Raw genomic sequence first — 26,960 nt, 5'->3', positions numbered from 1 at the left:
TCTATTTAAAGCATAAACAGACATATATAAATTCTTATCTATCTAATTGGATGACGACAGCTGTCCAGACCTGCATCCCACCACAACAAACACTCCGGAGTAATCCCTGGCGAATGCTATCCTCCTCAGTGAGACAGTAAATGGCTACGTGCCCCCTTCTGCTCTGAGGGTATGTACTCATCTAAGAGTGATGCTCAAACTGTTGGGGTGCAGCTGTGGGACCCTATTTTCAGAGATGATGTCCTCCACGCAAGTCTCAAAAGCTGAAAGGGTCTTCAGGAGAGGTGGGTAGTCGAACTAGGCTATCAGACGGTCACCTCTGTAGCTGTAGTGTCATCCTTCCTATGGTTCCATTCAGGGGTGGACAGGGGTGGACATGTTGTTTTTACAACTTGTGCAACTGCACACGGGCGATGAGGTACATATATTGATCCTTATCTATCTATCTAATAGGATGACGACAGCTGTCCAGACCTGCATCCCACCACAACAACCACTCCGGAGTAATCCCTGGCGAATGCTATCCTCCTCAGTAACACAGTGACTGGCTACGCGCCCCCTTCTGCTCTGAGGGTATGTACTCTTCTAAGAGTGATGCTCAAACTGTTGGGGTGCAGCTGTGGGACCCTATTTTCAGAGATGATGTCCTCCACCCAAGTCTCAAAAGCTGAAAGGGTCTTCAGGAGAGGTGAGTAGTCGAGCTAGGCTATCAGACAGTCACCTCTGTAGCTGTAGTGTCATCCTTCCTATGGTTCCATTCAGGGTTGGACAGGGGCGGACATGTTGTTGGTACAACTTGTGCAACTGCACACGGGCGATGAGGTACATATATTAATTCTTATCTATCTATCTAATAGGATGACGACAGCTGTCCAGACCTGCATCCCACCACAACCACCACTCCGGAGTAATCCCTGGCGAATGCTATCCTCCTCAGTGACACAGTGAGGGGCTACGCGCCCCCTTCTGCTCTGAGGGTATGTACTCATCTAAGAGTGATGCTCAAACTGTTGGGGTGCAGCTGTGGGACCCTATTTTCAGAGATGATGTCCTCCACCCAAGTCTCAAAAGCTGAAAGGGTCTTCAGGAGAGGTGGGTAGTCGAGCTAGGCTATCAGACGGTCACCTCTGTAGCTGTAGTGTCATCCTTCCTATGGTTCCATTCAGGGGTGGACAGGGGCGGACATGTTGTTGGTACAACTTGTGCAACTGCACACGGGCGATGAGGTACATATATTAATCCTTATCTATCTATCTAATAGGATGACGACAGCTGTCCAGACCTGCATCCCACCACAACAACCACTCCGGAGTAATCCCTGGCGAATGCTATCCTTCTCAGTGAGACAGTAAATGGCTACGCGCCCCCTTCTGCTCTGAGGGTATGTACTCATCTAAGAGTGATGCTCAAACTGTTGGGGTGCAGCTGTGGGACCCTATTTTCAGAGATGATGTCCTGCACCCAAGTCTCAAAAGCTGAAAGGGTCTACAGGAGAGGTGGGTAGTCGAGCTAGGCTATCAGACGGTCACCTCTGTAGCTGTAGTGTCATCCTTCCTATGGTTCCATTCAGGGGTGGACAGGGGTGGACATGTTGTTTTTACAACTTGTGCAACTGCACACGGGCGATGAGGTACATATATTAATCCTTATCTATCTATCTAATAGGATGATGACAGCTGTCCAGACCTGCATCCCACCACAACAACCACTCCGGAGTAATCCCTGGCGAATGCTATCCTCCTCAGTGAGACAGTAAATGGCTACGCGCCCCCTTCTGCTCTGAGGGTATGTACTCATCTAAGAGTGATGCTCAAACTGTTGGGGTGCAGCTGTGGTACCCTATTTTCAGAGATGATGTCCTGCACCCAAGTCTCAAAAGCTGAAAGGGTCTACAGGAGAGGTGGGTAGTCGAGCTAGGCTATCAGACGGTCACCTCTGTAGCTGTAGTGTCATCCTTCCTATGGTTCCATTCAGGGGTGGTCAGGGGTGGACATGTTGTTTTTACAACTTGTGCAACTGCACACGGGCGATGAGGTACATATATTAATCCTTATCTATCTATCTAATAGGATGACGACAGCTGTCCAGACCTGCATCCCACCACAACAACCACTCCGGAGTAATCCCTGGCGAATGCTATCCTCCTCAGTAACACAGTGACTGGCTACGTGCCCCCTTCTGCTCTGAAGGTATGTACTCTTCTAAGAGTGATGCTCAAACTGTTGGGGTGCAGCTGTGGGACCCTATTTTCAGAGATGATGTCCTCCACCCAAGTCTCAAAAGGTGAAAGGGTCTTCTGGAGAGGTGGGTAGTCGAGCTAGGCTATCAGACGGTCACCTCTGTAGCTGTAGTGTCATCCTTCCTATGGTTCCATTCAGGGGTGAACAAGGGCAGACATGGTGTTGATGCAACTGCACACGGGCCAAGAGGTAAGAGGACCAATTTCCACTTCCAAAGCTGATGAAGCTGTGCGTTATGATGAGTCATTGGGGTGATCATTAGCATAAAGACAGAATATAAAATTTATCCACAACAAGACCATTAATATGAGGTATACAGGTAGGACTAGCTTAACATTTCTATTACCTGTATGCCCATATTAATAAGTCACATACGTCTCAGGTGGGGAGGGAAAGATTCAGTTTAAAGCTTAAAACATACATATATAAATTCTTATCTATCTAATAGGATGACAACAGCTGTCCAGACCTGCATCCCACCACAACCACCACTCCGGGGTAATCCCTGGCGAATGCTATCCTCCTCAGTGACACAGTGAGAGGCTACGCGCCCCCTACTGCTCTAAGGGTATGTACTCATCTAAGAGTGATGCTCAAACTGTTGGGGTGCAGCTGTGGGACCCTATTTTCAGAGATGATGTCCTCCACCCAAGTCTCAAAAGCTGAAAGGGTCTTCAGGAGAGGTGGGTAGTCGAACTAGGCTATCAGACGGTCACCTCTGTAGCTGTAGTGTCATCCTTCCTATGGTTCCATTCAGGGGTGGACAGGGGTGGACATGTTGTTTTTACAACTTGTGCAACTGCACACGGGCGATGAGGTACATATATTGATCCTTATCTATCTATCTAATAGGATGACGACAGCTGTCCATACTTGCATCCCACCACAACAACCACTCCGGAGTAATCCCTGGCGAATGCTATCCTCCTCAGTAACACAGTGACTGGCTACGCGCCCCCTTCTGCTCTGAGGGTATGTACTCATCTAAGAGTGATGCTCAAACTGTTGGGGTGCAGCTGTGGGACCCTATTTTCAGAGATGATGTCCTCCACCCAAGTCTCAAAAGCTGAAAGGGTCTTCAGGAGAGGTGGGTAGTCGAGCTAGGCTATCAGACGGTCACCTCTGTAGCTGTAGTGTCATCCTTCCTATGGTTCCATTCAGGGTTGGACAGGGGCGGACATGTTGTTGGTACAACTTGTGCAACTGCACACGGGCGATGAGGTACATATATTAATTCTTATCTATCTATCTATCTAATAGGATGACGACAGCTGTCCAGACCTGCATCCCACCACAACCACCACTCCGGAGTAATCCCTGGCGAATGCTATCCTCCTCAGTGACACAGTGAGGGGCTACGCGCCCCCTTCTGCTCTGAGGGTATGTACTCATCTAAGAGTGATGCTCAAACTGTTGGGGTGCAGCTGTGGGACCCTATTTTCAGAGATGATGTCCTCCACCCAAGTCTCAAAAGCTGAAAGGGTCTTCAGGAGAGGTGGGTAGTCGAGCTAGGCTATCAGACGGTCACCTCTGTAGCTGTAGTGTCATCCTTCCTATGGTTCCATTCAGGGGTGGACAGGGGCGGACATGTTGTTGGTACAACTTGTGCAACTGCACACGGGCGATGAGGTACATATATTAATCCTTATCTATCTATCTAATAGGATGACGACAGCTGTCCAGACCTGCATCCCACCACAACAACCACTCCGGAGTAATCCCTGGCGAATGCTATCCTTCTCAGTGAGACAGTAAATGGCTACGCGCCCCCTTCTGCTCTGAGGGTATGTACTCATCTAAGAGTGATGCTCAAACTGTTGGGGTGCAGCTGTGGGACCCTATTTTCAGAGATGATGTCCTGCACCCAAGTCTCAAAAGCTGAAAGGGTCTACAGGAGAGGTGGGTAGTCGAGCTAGGCTATCAGACGGTCACCTCTGTAGCTGTAGTGTCATCCTTCCTATGGTTCCATTCAGGGGTGGACAGGGGTGGACATGTTGTTTTTACAACTTGTGCAACTGCACACGGGCGATGAGGTACATATATTAATCCTTATCTATCTATCTAATAGGATGACGACAGCTGTCCAGACCTGCATCCCACCACAACAACCACTCCGGAGTAATCCCTGGCGAATGCTATCCTCCTCAGTGAGACAGTAAATGGCTACGCGCCCCCTTCTGCTCTGAGGGTATGTACTCATCTAAGAGTGATGCTCAAACTGTTGGGGTGCAGCTGTGGGACCCTATTTTCAGAGATGATGTCCTGCACCCAAGTCTCAAAAGCTGAAAGGGTCTACAGGAGAGGTGGGTAGTCGAGCTAGGCTATCAGACGGTCACCTCTGTAGCTGTAGTGTCATCCTTCCTATCGTTCCATTCAGGGGTGGACAGGGGTGGACATGTTGTTTTTACAACTTGTGCAACTGCACACGGGCGATGAGGTACATATATTAATCCTTATCTATCTATCTATTAGGATGACGACAGCTGTCCAGACCTGCATCCCACCACAACAACCACTCCGGAGTAATCCCTGGCGAATGCTATCCTCCTCAGTGAGACAGTAAATGGCTACGCGCCCCCTTCTGCTCTGAGGGTATGTACTCATCTAAGAGTGATGCTCAAACTGTTGGGGTGCAGCTGTGGGACCCTATTTTCAGAGATGATGTCCTCCACCCAAGTCTCAAAAGCAGAAAGGGTCTTCAGGAGAGGTGGGTAGTCGAGCTAGGCTATCAGACGGTCACCTCTGTAGCTGTAGTGTCATCCTTCCTATGATTCCATTCAGGGGTGAAAAAGGGCAGACATGTTGTTGGTACAACTTGTGCAACTGCACACGGGCGAAGAGGTACATATATTAATCCTTATCTATCTAACTAATAGGATGACGACAGCTGTCCAGACCTGCATCCCACCACAACAACCACTCCGGAGTAATCCCTGGCGAATACTATCCTCCTCAGTGAGACAGTAAATGGCTACGCGCCCCCTTCTGCTCTGAGGGTATGTACTCATCTAAGAGTGATGCTCAAACTGTTGGGGTGCAGCTGTGGGACCCTATTTTCAGAGATGATGTCCTCCACCCAAGTCTCAAAAGCTGAAAGGGTCTTCAGGAGAGGTGGGTAGTCGAGCTAGGCTATCAGACGGTCACCTCTGTAGCTGTAGTGTCATCCTTCCTATGATTCCATTTAGGGGTGAAAAAGGGCAGACATGTTGTTGGTACAACTTGTGCAACTGCACACGGGCGAAGAGGTACATATATTAATCCTTATCTATCTAACTAATAGGATGACGACAGCTGTCCAGACCTGCATCCCACCACAACAACCACTCCGGAGTAATCCCTGGCGAATGCTATCCTCCTCAGTAACACAGTGACTGGCTACGTGCCCCCTTCTGCTCTGAAGGTATGTACTCTTCTAAGAGTGATGCTCAAACTGTTGGGGTGCAGCTGTGGGACCCTATTTTCAGAGATGATGTCCTCCACCCAAGTCTCAAAAGGTGAAAGGGTCTTCAGGAGAGGTGGGTAGTCGAGCTAGGCTATCAGACGGTCACCTCTGTAGCTGTAGTGTCATCCTTCCTATGGTTCCATTCAGGGGTGAACAAGGGCAGACATGTTGTTGATGCAACTGCACACGGGCCAAGAGGTAAGAGGACCAATTTCCACTTCCAAAGCTGATGAAGCTGTGCGTTATGATGAGTCATTGGGCTGATCATTAGCATAAAGACAGAATCTAAAATTTATCCACAATAAGACCATTAATATGAGGCATTCAGGTAGGACTAGCTTAACATTTCTATTACCTGTATGCTCATATTAATAGGCCATATACGTCTCGCGGGGGGTGACAGATTCTATTTAAAGCATAAACAGACATATATAAATTCTGATCTATCTAATTGGATGACGACAGCTGTCCAGACCTGCATCCCACCACAACAACCACTCCGGAGTAATCCCTGGCGAATGCTATCCTCCTCAGTGAGACAGTAAATGGCTACGCGCCCCCTTCTGCTCTGAGGGTATTTACTCATCTAAGAGTGATGCTCAAACTGTTGGGGTGCAGCTGTGGGACCCTATTTTCAGAGATGATGTCCTCCACCCAAGTCTCAAAAGCTGAAAGGGTCTTCAGGAGAGGTGGGTAGTCGAACTTGGCTATCAGACGGTCACCTCTATAGCTGTAGTGTCCTCCTTCCTATGGTTCCATTCAGGGGTGGACAGGGGTGGACATATTGTTTTTACAACTTGTGCAACTGCACACAGGCGATGAGGTACATATATTAATCCTTATCTATCTATCTAATAGGATGACGACAGCTGTCCAGACCTGCATCCCACCACAACAACCACTCCGGAGTAATCCCTGGCGAATGCTATCCTCCTCAGTAACACAGTGACTGGCTACGCGCCCCCTTCTGCTCTGAGGGTATGTACTCATCTAAGAGTGATGCTAAAACTGTTGGGGTGCAGCTGTGGGACCCTATTTTCAGAGATGATGTCCTCCACCCAAGTCTCAAAAGCTGAAAGGGTCTTCAGGAGAGGTGAGTAGTAGAGCTAGGCTTTCAGACGGTCACCTCTGTAGCTGTAGTGTCATCCTTCCTATGGTTCCATTCAGGGGTGGACAGGGGCGGACATGTTGTTGGTACAACTTGTGCAACTGCACACGGGCGATGAGGTACATATATTAATCCTTATCTATCTATCTAATAGGATGACGACAGCTGTCCAGACCTGCATCCCACCACAACAACCGCTCAGGAGTAATCCCTGGCGAATGCTATCCTCCTCAGTGAGACAGTAAATGGCTACGCGCCCCCTTCTGCTCTGAGGGTATGTACTCATCTAAGAGTGAAGCTCAAACTGTTGGGGTGCAGCTGTGGGACCCTATTTTCAGAGATGATGTCCTCCACCCAAGTCTCAAAAGCTGAAAGGGTCTAAAGGAGAGGTGGGTAGTCGAGCTAGGCTATCAGACGGTCACCTCTGTAGCTGTAGTGTCATCCTTCCTATGGTTCCATTCAGGGGTGGACAGGGGCGGACATGTTTTGGTACAACTTGTGCAACTGCACATGGGCCAAGAGTTAAGGGTACCAATTTCCACTTCCAAAGCTGATGAAGCTGTGCGTTATGATGAGTCATTGGGCTGATCATTAGCATAAAGACAGAATCTAAAATTTATCCACAACAAGACCATTAATATGAGGCATACAGGTAGGACTAGCTTAACATTTCTATTACCTGTATGCCAATATTAATAGGCCATATACGTCTCGCGGGGGGGGTGACAGATTCTATTTAAAGCATAAACAGACATATATAAATTCTTATCTATCTAATTGGATGACGACAGCTGTCCAGACCTGCATCCCACCACAACAACCACTCCGGAGTAATCCCTGGCGTATGCTATCCTCCTCAGTGAGACAGTAAATGGCTACGCGCCCCCTTCTGCGTTGAGGGTATGTACTCACCTAAGAGTGATGCTCAAACTGTTGGGGTGCAGCTGTGGGACCCTATTTTCAGAGATGATGTCCCCCACCCAAGTCTCAAAAGCTGAAAGGGTCTTCAGGAGAGGTGGGTAGTCGAGCTAGGCTATCAGACGGTCACTTCTGTAGCTGTAGTGTCATCCTTCCTATGGTTCCATTCAGGAGTGGACAGGGGTGGACATGTTGTTTTTACAACTTGTGCAACTGCACACGGGAGATGAGGTACATATATTAATTCTTATCTATCTATCTAATAGGATGACGACAGCTGTCCAGACCTGCATCCCACCACAACCACCACTCCGGAGTAATCCCTGGCGAATGCTATGCTCCTCAATGACACAGTGAGGGACTACGCGCCCCCTTCTGCTCTGAGCGTATGTACTCATCTAAAAGTGATGGTCAAACTGTTGGGGTGCAGCTGTGGGACCCTATTTTCAGAGATGATGTCCTCCACCCAAGTCTCAAAAGCTGAAAGGGTCTTCAGGAGAGGTGGGTAGTCGAGCTAGGCTATCAGACGGTCACCTCTGTAGCTGTAGTGTCATCCTTCCTATGGTTCCATTCAGGGGTGGACAGGGGCGGACACGTTGTTGGTACTACTTGTGCAACTGCACACGGGCCTAGAGTTAAGGGTACCAATTTCCACTTCCAAAGCTGATGAAGCTGTGCGTTATGATGAGTCATTGGGCTGATCATTAGCATAAAGACAGAATCTAAAATTTATCCACAACAAGACCATTAATATGAGGTATACAGGTAGGACTAGCTTAACATTTGTATTACCTGTATGCTCATATTAATAGGCCATATACGTCTCGCGGGGGGGGTGACAGATTCTATTTAAAGCATAAACAGACATATATAAATTCTTATCTATCTAATTGGATGACGACAGCTGTCCAGACCTGCATCCCACCACAACAACCACTCCGGAGTAATCCCTGGCGAATGCTATCCTCCTCAGTAACACAGTGACTGGCTACGCGCCCGTTTCTGCTCTGAGGGTATGTACTCACCTAAGAGTGATGCTAAAACTGTTGGGGTGCAGCTGTGGGACCCTATTTTCAGAGATGATGTCCTCCACCCAAGTCTCAAAAGCTGAAAGGGTCTTCAGGAGAGGTGGGTAGTCGAGCTAGGCTATCAGACGGTCACCTCTGTAGCTGTAGTGTCATCCTTCCCATGGTTCCATTCAGGGGTGGACAGGGGCGGACATGTTGTTGGTACAACTTGTGCAACTGCACACGGGCGATGAGGTACATATATTAATCCTTATCTATCTATCTAATAGGATGAGGACAGCTGTCCAGACCTGCATCCCACCACAACAACCACTCCGGAGTAATCGCTGGCGAATGCTATCCTCCTCAGTGACAGAGTGAGAGGCTACGCGTCCCCTTCTGCTCTGAGGGTATGTACTCATCTAAGAGTGATGCGCAAACTGTTGGGGTGCAGCTGTGGGACCCTATTTTCAGAGATGATGTCCTCCACCCAAGTCTCAAAAGTTGAAAGGGTCTTCAGGAGAGGTGTGTAGTCGAGCTAGGCTATCAGACGGTCACCTCTGTAGCTGTAGTGTCATCCTTCCTATGGTTCCATTCAGGGGTGGACAGGGGTGGACATGTTGTTTTTACAACTTGTGCAACTGCACACGGGCGATGAGGTACATATATTAATCCTTATCTATCTATCTAATAGGATGACGACAGCTGTCCAGACCTGCATCCCACCACAACAACCACTCCGGAGTAATCCCTGGCGAATGCTATCTTCCTCAGTAACACAGTGACTGGCTACGCGCCCCCTTCTGCTCTGAGGGTATGTACTCTTCTAAGAGTGATGCTCAAACTGTTGAGGTGCAGCTGTGGGACCCTATTTTCAGAGATGATGTCCTCCACCCAAGCCTCAAAAGCTGAAAGGGTCTTCAGGAGAGGTGGGTAGTCGAGCTAGGCTATCAGACGGTCACCTCTGTAGCTGTAGTGTCATCCTTCCTATGGTTCCATTCAGGGGTGAACAAGGGCAGACATGTTGTTGATGCAACTGCACACGGGCCAAGAGGTAAGAGGACCAATTTCCACCTCCAAAGCAGATGATACTGTGCGTTATGATGAGTCATTGGGCTGATCATTAGCATAAAGACAGAATATAAAATTTATCCACAACAAGACCATTAATATGAGGTATACAGGTCGGACTAGCTTAACATTTCTATTACCTGTATGCCCATATTAATAAGTCACATACGTCTCGGGTGGGGAGAGAAAGATTCAGTTTAAAGCATAAAACATACATATATAAATTCTTATCTATCTAATAGGATAACAACAGCTGTCCAGACCTTCATCCCACCACAACCACCACTCCGGAGTAATCCCTGGCGAATGCTCAGTGGCGGATTATAATGAGGTCAATTTGGGCAGTTGCCCCGGGCCCAGTGGGGTTAAGGGGCCCACAGCCCAGGCCAGTAAATTGCCCCATTATAATCCGCCACCACGCAGGGCCGGATTATAGGCAGGGCAGGCGGGGCTTGAGCCCCGGGGCCCCCACCACAAGAGCTTCTAAGGGGGCCCCCACCACATTCCTGCTGGCTGCTGCAATGGCACTCCATCTTCTCCCCACCTAAAAGTGAGTGACCGTGGGGGCGGCATTATGTGCTCTGCTACCAGCAGCATCTACAAGTAGCGTGAACGCTGATGCTGCTGGTAGCGTGCAAAGGCTTGTGATGAGATCACAGGAGGTAAGGTGTCAGGGCCCCCGATCATGTGACCCCTGTCTCCTCCCCTCCTGTGACCTCATCACAGGTCCTGTGCGCACAGCACTGAGAGCAGCCATGTATGTGGAGTGCGGCTCTGCGGGTGGAGGTAGGTGCTGGAGGCTCCATTATTCTCTGTGGAGTGGGGCTCTGCGGGTGGAGGTCAGTGCTGGAGGCTCCATTATTCTCTATGTGGAGTGGGGCTCTGCAGGTGGAGGTCGGTGCTGGAGGCTCCATTATTCTCTATGTGGAGTGGGGCTCTGCAGGTGGAGGTCGGTGCTGGAGGCTCCATTATTCTCTATGTGGAGTGGGGCTCTGCAGGTGGAGGTCGGTGCTGGAGGCTCCATTATTCTCTATGTGGAGTGGGGCTCTGCAGGTGGAGGTCAGTGCTGGAGGCTCCATTATTCTCTATGTGGCGTGGGGCTCTGCAGGTGGAGGTCGGTGCTGGAGGCTCCATTATTCTCTATGTGGAGTGGGGCTCTGCGGGTGGAGGTCGGTGCTGGAGGCTCCATTATTCTCTATGTGGAGTGTGGCTCTGCGGGTGGAGGTAGGTGCTGGAGGCCCCATTATTCTCTATGTGGAGTGCGGCTCTGCGGGTGGAGGTCAGTGCTGGAGGCTCCATTATTCTCTATGTGGAGTGGGGCTCTGCAGGTGGAGGTCGGTGCTGGAGGCTCCATTATTCTCTATGTGGAGTGCGGCTCTGCGGGTGGAGGTCAGTGCTGGAGGCTCCATTATTCTCTATGTGGAGTGTGGCTCTGCGGGTGGAGGTCGGTGCTGGAGGCTCCATTATTCTCTATGTGGAGTGGGGCTCTGCAGGTGGAGGTCGGTGCTGGAGGCTCCATTATTCTCTATGTGGAGTGGGGCTCTGCAGGTGGAGGTCAGTGCTGGAGGCTCCATTATTCTCTATGTGGAGTGGGGCTCTGCAGGTGGAGGTCGGTGCTGGAGGCTCCATTATTCTCTATGTGGAGTGCGGCTCTGCGGGTGGAGGTCGGTGCTGGAGGCTCCATTATTCTCTATGTGGAGTGCGGCTCTGCGGGTGGAGGTCGGTGCTGGAGGCCCCATTATTCTCTATGTGGAGTGCGGCTCTGCGGGTGGAGGTCGGTGCTGGAGGCTCCATTATTCTCTATGTGGAGTGGGGCTCTGCAGGTGGAGGTCAGTGCTGGAGGCTCCATTATTCTCTATGTGGAGTGGGGCTCTGCAGGTGGAGGTCGGTGCTGGAGGCTCCATTATTCTCTATGTGGAGTGGGGCTCTGCAGGTGGAGGTCAGTGCTGGAGGCTCCATTATTCTCTATGTGGCGTGGGGCTCTGCAGGTGGAGGTCGGTGCTGGAGGCTCCATTATTCTCTATGTGGAGTGGGGCTCTGCGGGTGGAGGTCGGTGCTGGAGGCTCCATTATTCTCTATGTGGAGTGTGGCTCTGCGGGTGGAGGTAGGTGCTGGAGGCCCCATTATTCTCTATGTGGAGTGCGGCTCTGCGGGTGGAGGTCAGTGCTGGAGGCTCCATTATTCTCTATGTGGAGTGGGGCTCTGCAGGTGGAGGTCGGTGCTGGAGGCTCCATTATTCTCTATGTGGAGTGCGGCTCTGCGGGTGGAGGTCAGTGCTGGAGGCTCCATTATTCTCTATGTGGAGTGTGGCTCTGCGGGTGGAGGTCGGTGCTGGAGGCTCCATTATTCTCTATGTGGAGTGGGGCTCTGCAGGTGGAGGTCGGTGCTGGAGGCTCCATTATTCTCTATGTGGAGTGCGGCTCTGCGGGTGGAGGTCGGTGCTGGAGGCTCCATTATTCTCTATGTGGAGTGCGGCTCTGCGGGTGGAGGTCGGTGCTGGAGGCTCCATTATTCTCTATGTGGAGTGCGGCTCTGCGGGTGGAGGTCGGTGCCGGAGGCTCCATTATTCTCTATGTGGAGTGTGGCTCTGCGGGTGGAGGTCGGTGCTGGAGTCTCCATTATTCTCTATGTGGAGTGTGGCTCTGCGGGTGGAGGTCGGTGCTGGAGGCTCCATTATTCTCTATGTGGAGTGCGGCTCTGCGGGTGGAGGTCGGTGCTGGAGGCTCCATTATTCTCTATGTGGAGTGCGGCTCTGCGGGTGGAGGTCGGTGCCGGAGGCTCCATTATTCTCTATGTGGAGTGTGGCTCTGCGGGTGGAGGTCGGTGCTGGAGTCTCCATTATTCTCTATGTGGAGTGTGGCTCTGCGGGTGGAGGTCGGTGCTGGAGGCTCCATTATTCTCTATGTGGAGTGCGGCTCTGCGGGTGGAGGTCGGTGCTGGAGGCTCCATTATTCTCTATGTGGAGTGGGGCTCTGCGGGTGGAGGTCGGTGCTGGAGGCTCCATTATTCTCTATGTGGAGTGCGGCTCTGCGGGTGGAGGTCGGTGCTGGAGGCTCCATTATTCTCTATGTGGAGTGCGGCTCTGCGGGTGGAGGTTGGTGCTGGAGTCCCCATTATTCTCTATGTGGAGTGTGGCTCTGCGGGTGGAGGTCGGTGCTGGAGGCTCCATTATTCTCTATGTGGAGTGTGGCTCTGCGGGTGGAGGTCGGTGCTGGAGGCTCCATTATTCTCTATGTGGAGTGTGGCTCTGCGGGTGGAGGTCGGTGCTGGAGGCTCCATTATTCTCTATGTGGAGGTCGGTGCTGGAGGCTACATTATTCTCTATGTGGAGTGTGGCTCTGCGGGTGGAGGTCGGTGCTGGAGGCCCCATTATTCTCTATGTGGAGTGTGGCTCTGCGGGTGGAGGTCGGTGCTGGAGGCCCCATTATTCTCTATGTGGAGTGTGGCTCTGCGGGTGGAGGTCGGTGCTGGAGGCCCCATTATTCTCTATGTGGAGTGGGGCTCTGCGGGTGGAGGTAGGTGCTGGAGGCCCCATTATTCTCTATGTGGAGGTCGGTGCTGGAGGCTACATTATTCTCTATGTGGAGTGTGGCTCTGCGGGTGGAGGTCGGTGCTGGAGGCCCCATTATCCTCTATGTGGAGTGCGGCTCTGCGGGTGGAGGTCGGTGCTGGAGGCTCCATTATTCTCTATGTGGAGTGTGGCTCTGCGGGTGGAGGTCGGTGCTGGAGGCTCCATTATTCTCTATGTGGAGGTCGGTGCTGGAGGCTACATTATTCTCTATGTGGAGTGTGGCTCTGCGGGTGGAGGTCGGTGCTGGAGGCCCCATTATTCTCTATGTGGAGTGTGGCTCTGCGGGTGGAGGTCGGTGCTGGAGGCCCCATTATTCTCTATGTGGAGGTCGGTGCTGGAGGCTCCATTATTCTCTATGTGGAGTGCGGGTGGAGGTCGGTGCTGGAGGCTCCATTATTCTCTATGTGGAGTGTGGCTCTGGGGGTGGAGGTCGGTGCTGGAGGCTCCATTATTCTCTATGTGGAGGTCGGTGCTGGAGGCTCCATTATTCTCTATGTGGAGTGTGGCTCTGCGGGTGGAGGTCGGTGCTGGAGGCCCCATTATTCTCTATGTGGAGTGTGGCTCTGCGGGTGGAGGTCGGTGCTGGAGGCTCCATTATTCTCTATGTGGAGTGCGGGTGGAGGTCGGTGCTGGAGGCTCCATTATTCTCTATGTGGAGTGTGGCTCTGCGGGTGGAGGTCGGTGCTGGAGGCTCCATTATTCTCTATGTGGAGTGTGGCTCTGCGGGTGGAGGTCAGTGCTGGAGGCTCCATTATTCTCTATGTGGAGTGTGGCTCTGCGGGTGGAGGTCGGTGCTGGAGGCCCCATTATTCTCTATGTGGAGGTCGGTGCTGGAGGCTCCATTATTCTCTATGTGGAGTGCGGGTGGAGGTCGGTGCTGGAGGCTCCATTATTCTCTATGTGGAGGTCGGTGCTGGAGGCTCCATTATTCTCTATGTGGAGTGTGGCTCTGCGGGTGGAGGTCGGTGCTGGAGGCTCCATTATTCTCTATGTGGAGGTCGGTGCTGGAGGCTCCATTATTCTCTATGTGGAGTGTGGCTCTGCGGGTGGAGGTCGGTGCTGGAGGCCCCATTATTCTCTATGTGGAGTGCGGCTCTGCGGGTGGAGGTCGGTGCCGGAGGCTCCATTATTCTCTATGTGGAGTGCGGCTCTGCGGGTGGAGGTTGGTGCTGGAGGCTCCATTATTCTCTATGGGGAGTGCGGCTCTGCGGGTGGAGGTCGGTGCTGGAGGCCCCATTATTCTCTATGTGGAGTGCGGCTCTGCGGGTGGAGGTCGGTGCTGGAGGCTCCATTATTCTCTATGTGGAGTGGGGCTCTGCAGGTGGAGGTCGGTGCTGGAGGCTCCATTATTCTCTATGTGGAGTGGGGCTCTGCAGGTGGAGGTCGGTGCTGGAGGCTCCATTATTCTCTATGTAGAGTGTGGCTCTGCGGGTGGAGGTCGGTGCTGGAGGCCCCATTATTCTCTATGTAGAGTGTGGCTCTACGATTCGTGACCCCCGTCACGTGACGAGGGGGGCCCACAGAGTCTGAACTGCCCCGGGCCCTGGCTACCCTTAATCCACCCCTGCGAATGCTATCCTCCTCAGTGACACAGTGAGAGGCTACGTGCCCCCTTCTGCTCTGAGGGTATGTACTCATCTAAGAGTGATGCTCAAACTGTTGGGGTGCAGCTGTGGGACCCTATTTTCAGAGATGATGTCCTCCACCCAAGTCTCAAAAGCTGAAAGGGTCTTCAGGAGAGGTGGGTAGTCGAGCTAGGCTATCAGACGGTCACCTCTGTAGCTGTAGTGTCATCCTTCCTATGGTTCCATTCAGGGGTGGACAGGGGCGGCCATGTTTTGGTACAACTTGTGCAACTGCACATGGGCCAAGAGTTAAGGGTACCAATTTCCACTTCCAAAGCTGATGAAGCTGTGCGTTATGATGAGTCATTGGGCTGATCATTAGCATAAAGACAGATTCTAAAATTTATCCACAACAAGACCATTAATATGAGGCATACAGGTAGGACTAGCTTAACATTTCTATTACCTGTATGCTCATATTAATAGGCCATATACGTCTCGCGGGGGGGGGGTGACAGATTCTATTTAAAGCATAAACAGACATATATAAATTCTTATCTATCTAATTGGATGACGACAGCTGTCCAGACCTGCATCCCACCACAACAACCACTCCGGAGTAATCCCTGGCGAATGCTATCCTCCTCAGTGAGATAGTACATGGCTACGCACCCCCTTCTGCTCTGAGGGTATATACTCATCTAAGAGTGATGCTCAAACTGTTGGGGTGCAGCTGTGGGACCCTATTTTCAGAGATGATGTCCTCCACCCAAGTCTCAAAAGCTGAAAGGGTCTTCAGGAGAGGTGGGTAGTCGAGCTAGGCTATCAGACGGTCACCTCTGTAGCTGTAGTGTCATCCTTCCTATGATTCCATTCAGGGGTGAACAAGGGCAGACATGTTGTTGGTACAACTTGTGCAACTGCACACGGGCGAAGAGGTACATATATTAATCCTTATCTATCTATCTAATAGGATGACGACAGCTGTCCAGACCTGCATCCCACCACAACCACCACTCCGGAGTAATCCCTGGCGAATGCTATCCTCCTCAGTGACACAGTGAGGGGCTACGCGCCCCCTTCTGCTCTGAGGGTATGTACTCATCTAAGAGTGATGCTCAAACTGTTGGGGTGCAGCTGTGGGACCCTATTTTCAGAGATGATGTCCTCCACCCAAGTCTCAAAAGCTGAAAGGGTCTTCAGGAGAGGTGGGTAGTCGAGCTAGGCTATCAGACGGTCACCTCTGTAGCTGTAGTGTCATCCTTCCTATGGTTCCATTCAGGGGTGGACAGGGGCGGACATGTTGTTGGTACAACTTGTGCAACTACACATGGGCCAAGAGTTAAGGGTACCAATTTCCACTTCCAAAGCTGATGAAGCTGTGCGTTATGATGAGTCATTGGGCTGATCATTAGCATAAAGACAGAATCTAAAATTTATCCACAACAAGACCATTAATATGAGGCATACAGGTAGGACTAGCTTAACATTTCTATTACCTGTATGCTCATATTAATAGGCCATATACGTCTCGCGGGGGGGGTGACAGATTCTATTTAAAGCATAAACAGACATATATAAATTCTTATCTATCTAATTGGATGATGACAGCTGTCCAGACCTGCATCCCACCACAACAACCACTCCGGAGTAATCCCTGGTGAATGCTATCCTCCTCAGTTACCCAGTGACTGGCTACGCGCCCCCTTCTGCTCTGAGGGTATGTACTCATCTAAGAGTGATGCTAAAACTGTTGGGGTGCAACTGTGGGACCCTATTTTCAGAGATGATGTCCTCCACCCAAGTCTCAAAAGCTGAAAGGGTCTTCAGGAGAGGTGAGTAGTCGAGCTAGGCTATCAGACGGTCACCTCTGTAGCTGTAGTGTCATCCTTCCTATGGTTCCATTCAGGGGTGGACAGGGGCGGACATGTTGTTGGTACAACTTGTGCAACTGCACACGGGCGATGAGGTACATATATTAATTCTTATCTATCTATCTATCTATCTAATAGGATGACGACAGCTGTCCAGACCTGCATCCCACCACAAAAACCACTCCGGAGTAATCCCTGGCGAATGCTATCCTCCTCAGTGACACAGTGAGGGGCTACGCGCCCCCTTCTGCTCTGAGGGTATGTACTCATCTAAGAGTGATGCTCAAACTTTTGGGGTGCAGCTGTGGGACCCTATTTTCAGAGATGATATCCTCCACCCAAGTCTCAAAAGCTGAAAGGGTCTTCAGGAGAGGTGGGTAGTCGAGCTAGGCTATCAGACGGTCACCTCTGTAGCTGTAGTGTCATCCTTCCTATGGTTCCATTCAGGGGTGGACAGGGGTGGACATGTTGTTTTTACAACTTGTGCAACAGCACACGGGCGATGAGGTACATATATTAATCCTTATCTATCTATCTAATAGGATGACGACAGCTGTCCAAACCTACATCCCACCACAACAACCACTCCGGAGTAATCCCTGGCGAATGCTATCCTCCTCAGTGAGACAGTAAATGGCTACGATCCCCCTTCTGCTCTGAGGGTATGTACTCATCTAAGAGTGATGCTCAAACTGTTGGGGTGCAGCTGTGGGACCCTATTTTCAGAGATGATGTCCTCCACCCAAGTCTCAAAAGCTGAAAGGGTCTTCAGGAGAAGTGGGTAGTCGAGCTAGGCTATCAGACGGTAACCTCTGTAGCTGTAGTGTCATCCTTCCTATGGTTCCATTCAGGGGTGGACAGGGGCGGACATGTTGTTGGTACAACTTGTGCAACTGCACACGGACGATGAGGTACATATATTAATCCTTATCTATCTATCTAATAGGATGACGACAGCTGTCCAGACCTGCATCCCACCACAACAACCACTCCGGAGTTATCCCTGGCGAATGCTATCCTCCTCAGTAACACAGTGACTGGCTACGCGCCCCCTTCTGCTCTGAGGGTATGTACTCATCTAAGAGTGATGCTAAAACTGTTGGGGTGCAGCTGTGGGACCCTATTTTCAGAGATGATGTCCTCCACCCAAGTCTCAAAAGCTGAAAGGGTCTTCAGGAGAGGTGGGTAGTCGAGCTAAGCTATCAGACGGTCACCTCTGTAGCTGTAGTGTCATCCTTCCTATGGTTCCATTCAGGGGTGGACAAAGGTGATCATGTTGTTTTTACAACTTGTGCAATTGCACACAGGCGATGAGGTACATATATTAATCCTTATCTATCTATTTATCTATCTAATAGGATGACGACAGCTGTCCAGACCTGCATCCCACCACAACAACCACTCCGGAGTAATCCCTGGCGAATGCTATCCTCCTCAGTGAGACAGTAAATGGCTACGCGCCCCCTTCTGCTCTGAGGGTATGTACTCATCTAAGAGTGATGCTCAACCTGTTGGGATGCAGCTGTGGGACCCTATTTTCAGAGATGATGTCCTCCACCCAAGTCTAAAAAGCTGAAAAGGTCTTCAGGAGAGGTGGGTAGTCGAGCTAGGCTATCAGACGGTCACCTCTGTAGCTGTAGTGTCATCCTTCCAATGGTTCCATTCAGGGGTGGACAGGGGTGGACATGTTGTTTTTACAACTTGTGCAACTGCACACGGGCGATGAGGTACATATATTAATCCTTATCTATCTATCTAATAGGATGACGACAGCTGTCCAGACCTGCATCCCACCACAACAATCACTCCGGAGTAATCCCTGGCGAATGCTATCCTCCTCAGTAACACAGTGACTGGCTACGCGCCCCCTTCTGCTCTGAGGGTATGTAGTCTTCTAAGAGTGATGCTCAAACTGTTGGGGTGCAGCTGTGGGACCCTATTTTCAGAGATGATGTCCTCCACCCAAGTCTCAAAAGCTGAAAGGGTCTTCAGGAGAGGTGAGTAGTCGAGCTAGGCTATCAGACGGTCACCTCTGTAGCTGTAGTGTCATCCTTCCTATGGTTCCATTCAGGGGTGGACAGGGGCGGACATGTTGTTGGTACAACTTGTGCAACTGGACACGGGCGATGAGGTACATATATTAATCCTTATCTATCTATCTAATAGGATGACGACAGCTGTCCAGACCTGCATCCCACCACAACCACCACTCCGGAGTAATCCCTGGCGAATGCTATCCTCCTCAGTGACACAGTGAGGGGCTACGCGCCCCCTTCTGCTCTGAGGGTATGTACTCATCTAAGAGTGATGCTCAAACTGTTGGGGTGCAGCTGTGGGACCCTATTTTCAGAGATGATGTCCTCCACCCAAGTCTCAAAAGCTGAAAGGGTCTTCAGGAGAGGTGGGTAGTCGAGCTAGGCTATCAGACGGTCACCTCTGTAGCTGTAGTGTCATCCTTCCTATTGTTCCATTCAGGGGTGGACAGGGGCGGACATGTTGTTGGTACAACTTGTGCAACTACACACGGGCCAAGAGTTAAGGGTACCAATTTCCACTTCCAAAGCTGATGAAGCTGTGCGTTATGATGAGTCATTGGGCTGATCATTAGCATAAAGACAGAATCTAAAATTTATCCACAACAAGACCATTAATATGAGGCATACAGGTAGGACTAGCTTAACATTTCTATTACCTATATGCTCATATTAATAGGCCATATACGTCTCGCGGGGGGGTGATAGATTCTATTTAAAGCATAAACAGACATATATAAATTCTTATCTATCTAATTGAATGACGGCAGCTGTCCAGACCTGCATCCCACCACAACAACCACTCCGGAGTAATCCCTGGCGAATGCTATCCTCCTCAGTAACACAGTGACTGGCTACGCGCCCCCTTCTGCTCTGAGGGTATGTACTCATCTAAGAGTGATGCTCAAACTGTTGGGGTGCAGCTGTGGGACCCTATTTTCAGAGATGATGTCCTCCACCCAAGTCTCAAAAGCTGAAAGGGTCTTCAGGAGAGGTGAGTAGTCGAGCTAGGCTATCAGACGGTCACCTCTGTAGCTGTAATGTCATCCTTCCTATGGTTCCATTCAGGGGTGGACAGGGGTGGACATGTTGTTTTTACAACTTGTGCAACAGCACACGGGCGATGAGGTACATATATTAATCCTTATCTATCTATCTATCTATCTATCTAATAGGATGACGACAGCTGTCCAGACCTGCATCCCACCACAACAACCACTCCGGAGTAATCCCTGGCGAATGCTATCCTCCTCAGTGACACAGTGAGGGGCTACGCGCCCCCTTCTGCTCTGAGGGTATGTACTCATCTAAGAGTGATGCTCAAACTGTTGGGGTGCAGCTGTGGGACCCTATTTTCAGAGATGATATCCTCCACCCAAGTCTCAAAAGCTGAAAGGGTCTTCAGGAGAGGTGGGTAGTCGAGCTAGGCTATCAGACGGTCACCTCTGTAGCTGTAGTGTCATCCTTCCTATGGTTCCATTCAGGGGTGGACAGGGGCGGACATGTTGTTGGTACAACTTGTGCAACTGCACACGGGCGATGAGGTACATATATTAATCCTTATCTATCTATCTAATAGGATGACGACAGGTGTCCAGACCTGCATCCCACCACAACAACCACTCCGGAGTAATCCCTGGCGAATGCTATCCTCCTCAGTAACACAGTGACTGGCTACGCGCCCCCTTCTGCTCTGAGGGTATGTACTCTTCCAAGAGTGATGCTCAAACTGTTGGGGTGCAGCTGTGGGACCCTATTTTCAGAGATGATGTCCTCCACCCAAGTCTCAAAAGCTGAAAGGGTCTTCAAGAGAGGTGAGTAGTCGAGCTAGGCTATCAGACGGTCACCTCTGTAGCTGTAGTGTCATCCTTCCTATGATTCCATTCTAGGGGTGGACAGGGGCGGACATGTTGTTGGTACAACTTGTGCAACTGCACACGGGCGATGAGGAACATATATTAATTCTTATCTATCTATCTATCTAATAGGATGACGACAGCTGTCCAGACCTGCATCCCACCACAACCACCACTCCGGAGTAATCCCTGGCGAATGCTATCCTCCTCAGTGACACAGTAAGGGGCTACACGCCCCCTTCTGCTCTGAGGGTTTGTACTCATCTAAGAGTGATGCTCAAACTGTTGGGGTGCAGCTGTGGGACCCTATTTTCAGAGATGATGTCCTCCACCCAAGTCTCAAAAGCTGAAAAGGTCTTCAGGAGAGGTGGGTAGTCGAGCTATGCTATCAGACGGTCACCTCTGTACTGTAGTGTCATCCATCCTATGGTTCCATTCAGGGGTGGACAGGGGCGGACATGTTGTTGGTACAACTTGTTAAACTACACACGGGCCAAGAGTTAAGGTACCAATTTCCACTTCCAAAGCTGATGAAGCTGTGCGTTATGATGAATCATTGGGCTGATCATTAGCATAAAGACAGAATCTAAAATTTTTCCACAACAAGACCATTAATATGAGGCATACAGGTAGGACTAGCTTAACATTTCTATTACCTGTATGCTCATATTAATAGGCCATATACGTCTCGCGGGGGGGTGACAGATTCTTTTTAAAGCATAAACAGACATATATAAATTCTTATCTATCTAATTGGATGACGACAGCTGTCCAGACCTGCATCCCACCACAACAACCACTCCGGAGTAATCCCTGGCGAATGCTATCCTCCTCAGTAACACAGTGACTGGCTACGCGCCCCCTTCTGCTCTGAGGGTATGTACTCATCTAAGAGTGATGCTAAAACTGTTGGGGTGCAGCTGTGGGACCCTATTTTCAGAGATGATGTCCTCCACCCAAGTCTCAAAAGCTGAAAGGGTCTTCAGGAGAGGTGGGTAGTCGAGCTAGACTATCAGACGGTCACCTCTGTAGCTGTAGTGTCATCCATCCTATGGTTCCATTCAGGGGTGGACAGGGGCGGACATGTTGTTGGTACAACTTGTTAAACTACACACGGGCCAAGAGGTAAGGTACCAATTTCCACTTCCAAAGCTGATGAAGCTGTGCGTTATGATGAATCATTGGGCTGATCATTAGCATAAAGACAGAATCTAAAATTTTTCCACAACAAGACCATTAATATGAGGCATACAGGTAGGACTAGCTTAACATTTCTATTACCTGTATGCTCATATTAATAGGCCATATACGTCTCGCGGGGGGGTGACAGATTCTTTTTAAAGCATAAACAGACATATATAAATTCTTATCTATCTAATTGGATGACGACAGCTGTCCAGACCTGCATCCCACCACAACAACCACTCCGGAGTAATCCCTGGCGAATGCTATCCTCCTCAGTACCACAGTGACTGGCTACGCGCCCCCTTCTGCTCTTAAGTTATGTACTCATCTAAGAGTGATGCTAAAACTGTTGGGGTGCAGCTGTGGGACCCTATTTTCAGAGATGATGTCCTCCACCCAAGTCTCAAAAGCTGAAATGGTCTTCAGGAGAGGTGGGTAGTCGAGCTAGGCTATCAGACGGTCACCTCTGTAGCTGTAGTGTCATCCTTCCTATGGTTCCATTCAGGGGTGGACAGGGGCGGACATGTTGTTGGTACAACTTGTGCAACTGCACACGGGCGATGAGGTACATATATTAATTCTTATCTATCTATCTAATAGGATGACGACAGCTGTCCAGACCTGCATCCCACCACAACCACCACTCCGGAGTAATCCCTGGCGAATGCTATCCTCCTCAGTAACACAGTGACTGGCTACGCGCCCCCTTCTGCTCTGAGGGTATGTACTCATCTAAGAGTGATGCTAAAACTGTTGGGGTGCAGCTGTGGGACCCTATTTTCAGAGATGATGTCCTCCACCCAAGTCTCAAAAGCTGAAAGGGTCTTCAGGAGAGGTGGGTAGTCGAGCTAGGCTATCAGACTGTAGCTGTAGTGTCATCCTTCCTATGGTTCCATTCAGGGGCGGACATGTTGTTGGTACAACTTGTCACACGGGCACAACCACCACTCCGGAGTAATCCCTAGCGAATGCTATCCTCCTCAGTGACACATTGAGGGGCGATTCACCGCCTTCTGCTCTGAGGGTATGTACTCTTCTAAGAGTGATGCTCAAACTGTTGGGGTGCAGCTGTGGGACCCTATTTTCAGAGATCATGTGCTCCACCCATGTCTGAAAAGCTGAAAGGGTCTTTGTGAGAAATGGATTGTCAAGCTAGGCTATCATACGGTCACCTCTGTAGCTGTAGTGTCATCCTTCCTATCTCTCCATTCAGGGGTGGACAGGGGCGGACATGTTGGTGCAACTTGTACAACTGCAGACAGGACAAGAGGTAAGGGGACCAATTTCCACCTAAAAAGCAGATGAAATTGTGCGTTATTATAAGTCTTTGGGGTGATCATTAGTATAAAGACAGAATGTAAAATTTATCCACAACAAGACCATTAATTTGAGGCATACAGGTAGGACTAGCTTGACATTTCTATTACTTTTATTCATTCAGTGACATCACTAGTAGAAGGTAATGGGGGTGAAACCAACAACCAAAACATTTAGTGACATCACAAGTAGTGTCTTATGGGGGCAAAGCTAACAACCAAAACATTCCGTGAAATGAAAAATAAGAGCTAATGTGAATGAAGCCAACAACCATAATCTTCCGTGACATCATATGACGCAGCTATTTGGGGTGGATCAACTATCCCATCACTCTAAGACAGTGTTCCCCAACTCCAGTCCTCAAGAGCCACCAACGGTTCATGTTTTCAGGATTTCATTCGTATTGCCCAGGTGATGGAATTTTTGCCTGTGCAGGTACTGCAATTATCACGTAGGCCATACTAAGGAAAGCCTGAAAACATGAATCCTTGGTGGCTCTTGAGGACTGGAGCTGGGGAACGCTGCTCTAAGACATAACAAGGAACAGCTAATGTGGGCAGAGCCAACAGTTACCACATTCCGTGACATCGCAAGTAGCAGCTAGTGGGTGCGGATCCAACAACCTCACTTCCACTGAAGTGCATTGTCCAATATATTAGAGATCAAACTATATGAATCCTAGCAATGTGGGGGAATATTTGAATAGTTTTACTACATATGGAGCTAATATGTATATACATCGGTGTTGTACCAGGATTTCCCAATATTGGTTGGATTTATATTTTTGACCTGGACTGTATTTTACTATGTGTCTCTATAACATCCGACAATTACATAATTATCTTCATGTTACATGTGTTCCATTTACAGGATGTAACTTTAATCTCCCAGATTTGGATGATTCTATAACAATACATGGCCTAAAAATCAAGAAGTCGTCATGTTCCAGTTATGGCTGAGGGGATTCTCTTAATTAACTAATTAACTAATCTATGGACCTGATGAGCAAGAAAGTCAGAAACCAGTAAAATGTGATGGATAATCGGTAAATCATTGTCATTTCTGTACTTGAAGATAAATCCCGTCACATCCTATGTATCTCTTTACTGTTGGAAGAAAGGCTGTAAAATTTGGACATCTCCTAATATGAGGGGTTCACTATTTATTTTGGACCTGCTTGTATTATAGAGAATAAAGACTCCTTAATGAATAAAAAATAAATGAGAAATAGATGATAGAAGAAAATGAAGGACACAACAAGAGATGACATAGCGCCGACTTATCTCTCTCCACCGTCTGCAACTGTCAGATGGAATGTTGGCTCTGCAGCTCTTTACACAATGTTTGTGTGTGATGTCATAATGCAAGGGGGCAGAGCCAGAAACCTCAACATTCTGTGACATCATCAGCAGGAGCAGCAGCTGTTTAAAGAGACCAGAGCAGGCCATACAACCAATTCATTACCATATACATGAAATGGACTCTAATTATCCACCTTGGCTTCTTAAAACTTTTATAAAATGCCACAATGTTAACATACACTGTAATTCCGGAGTAGTTCCTACTGATTTGAACAGTGATAAATCAATAATAATAACTCATATATCCCAGTATTATAGAAGATTAGATTATATGGATGGTTGGATGGGGAGGTGGACATGCTACTGTAGGATAATGTTACTATATACCAGGGTTGGGCTATTACTTATCCCAAGGGGCTACATGATAGACAGTAACATATTAATTACAATTATTATTTTATAGTAATAATAACTTTATAACTTAATATTGAGCAGAATTAAATATGCTGACACCCCATACATACCATATGAGCCCATATACAGCTCTCCTCTATACCTCTTTATACTGTAAGAGCTCACACTTAGCTTCCTACATACAGTATGATTCCTCACATAGCCCCTCTATATACGTTGTCAGAACCCACATAGCCTCTCTATACATAGTATGAGCCCCCACATAGCCTCTATATATAGTATGAGCCTCCACATAGCCACTCTGTATATAGTATGTGCCCCCAAATAGCCTCTCTATATTCAATATGAGCCCTCACATAGCCTCTCTATATTCAATATGAGCCCTCACATAGCCTCTCTATATATAGTATGAGCCTTCACATAGCCCTTTGTATATAGTATGAGACCACACATAGCCACTCTATATATAGTATGAGCCCCCACATAGCCTCTATATATAGTATGAGCCCCCACATAGCCACTCTCTATATAGTATGAGCCCCCACATAGCCTCTATATATAGTATGATCCCCCACATAGCCACTCTATATATAGTATGAGCCCCCACATAGCCTCTATATATAGTATTAGCCCCACATAGCCTCTACATATAGTATGAGCCCCCACATAGCCACTCTTTATATAGTATGAGCCCCCACATAGCCTCTATATATAGTATGAGCCCCCACATAGCCTCTACATATAGTATGAGCCACCACATAGCCTCTCTATATTCAATATGAGCCCTCACATAGCCTCTCTATATTCAATATGAGCCCTCACTAGCCTCTCTATATATAGTATGAGCCCTCACATAGCCCTTTGTATATAGTATGAGACCACACATAGCCACTCTATATATAGTATGAGCCACCACATAGCCTCTCTATATTCAATATGAGCCCTCACATAGCCTCTTTATATATAGTATGAGCCACCACATAGCCACTCTATATATAGTATGAGCCCCCACATAGCCTCTATATAGTATGAGCCCCCACATAGCCACTCTATATATGAGCCCCCACATAGCCTCTATATATAGTATGAGCCACCACATAGCCTCTCTATATTCAATATGAGCCCTCACATAGCACTTTGTATATAGTATGAGACCACACATAGCCACTCTATATATAGTATGAGCCCCCACATAGCCTCTATATAGTATGATCCCCCACATAGCCTCTCTATATTCAATATGAGCCCTCACATAGCACTTTGTATATAGTATGAGACCACACATAGCCCCCTATATACAGTATGAGCCAGAGGTGTATCTAGAAGTGATGAGCAAGCCTGCTTGCCACTGCTCAATACTTGATCAAGCATCGCGGTCAGTGGCGTAGCGTGGGGGGGGCAGGGGGGGTGGTCCGCCCCAGGCGGCACGTGTGTGGGGGCGGCGCGGTAGCAGCCGCAGCAATTCCTCTCCTCTGTGGGAGAACTCATTTCCGCCCAGTCTCCCTGGCTGTGGATGGTGCAGCAGTGCTGGAGGTCTCCTCCTTCCTCCAGTTATGGGGGTGGCTGGGATTGCTGTAGGCCAGCCCAGTCTGATGTGTATACACTGGATCCAGGGCAGGGTTTGCTCCATGCTCTCACTCATGCTGAATGTGCCCGGGACAGGAGCTGTACAGCCTGGGAAACAAGTCCTCTGCCAGGCTGATGCCCACTCCTGCCCTGCAGGTAAGCTGCCCCCCTGCTGTGCTGGGGGCACTGTGTGGGTGAGGGGCTATAGAGTGCCAGGAAGCTCTGCTGCAGGGATCTGTGCCCCAGGCATGGGGGGAGAGCAGGGCAGCCCTGCTAATCCTATTAGTATGTGCAACTAGTAGAAAACTCATGAAGTTTTTTTTTTTTCTTTTTTTATTATTAATGGAAAAAACTGCTTCACCAGGCTGCATGCCCTCTGTATGTGTGATCCCTGCCAAGAGGTTCTGCAGCAGCAGCTCAGAGCTGATAATAGTGATGTGGTTATGCACAGATATAGCAGAGTTGGGTGTGTCATATAACTGCATGCTGTAC

The sequence above is a fragment of the Dendrobates tinctorius genome, unplaced genomic scaffold, assembly GCF_039654945.1.
Source record: "Dendrobates tinctorius isolate UK_male_01 unplaced genomic scaffold, ASM3965494v1 ptg000038l, whole genome shotgun sequence".
Classification (NCBI taxonomy): Eukaryota; Metazoa; Chordata; class Amphibia; order Anura; family Dendrobatidae; genus Dendrobates; species Dendrobates tinctorius.
The sequence above is the reverse complement of the archived record's forward strand: the minus strand, read 5'-3'. Positions refer to the sequence as shown.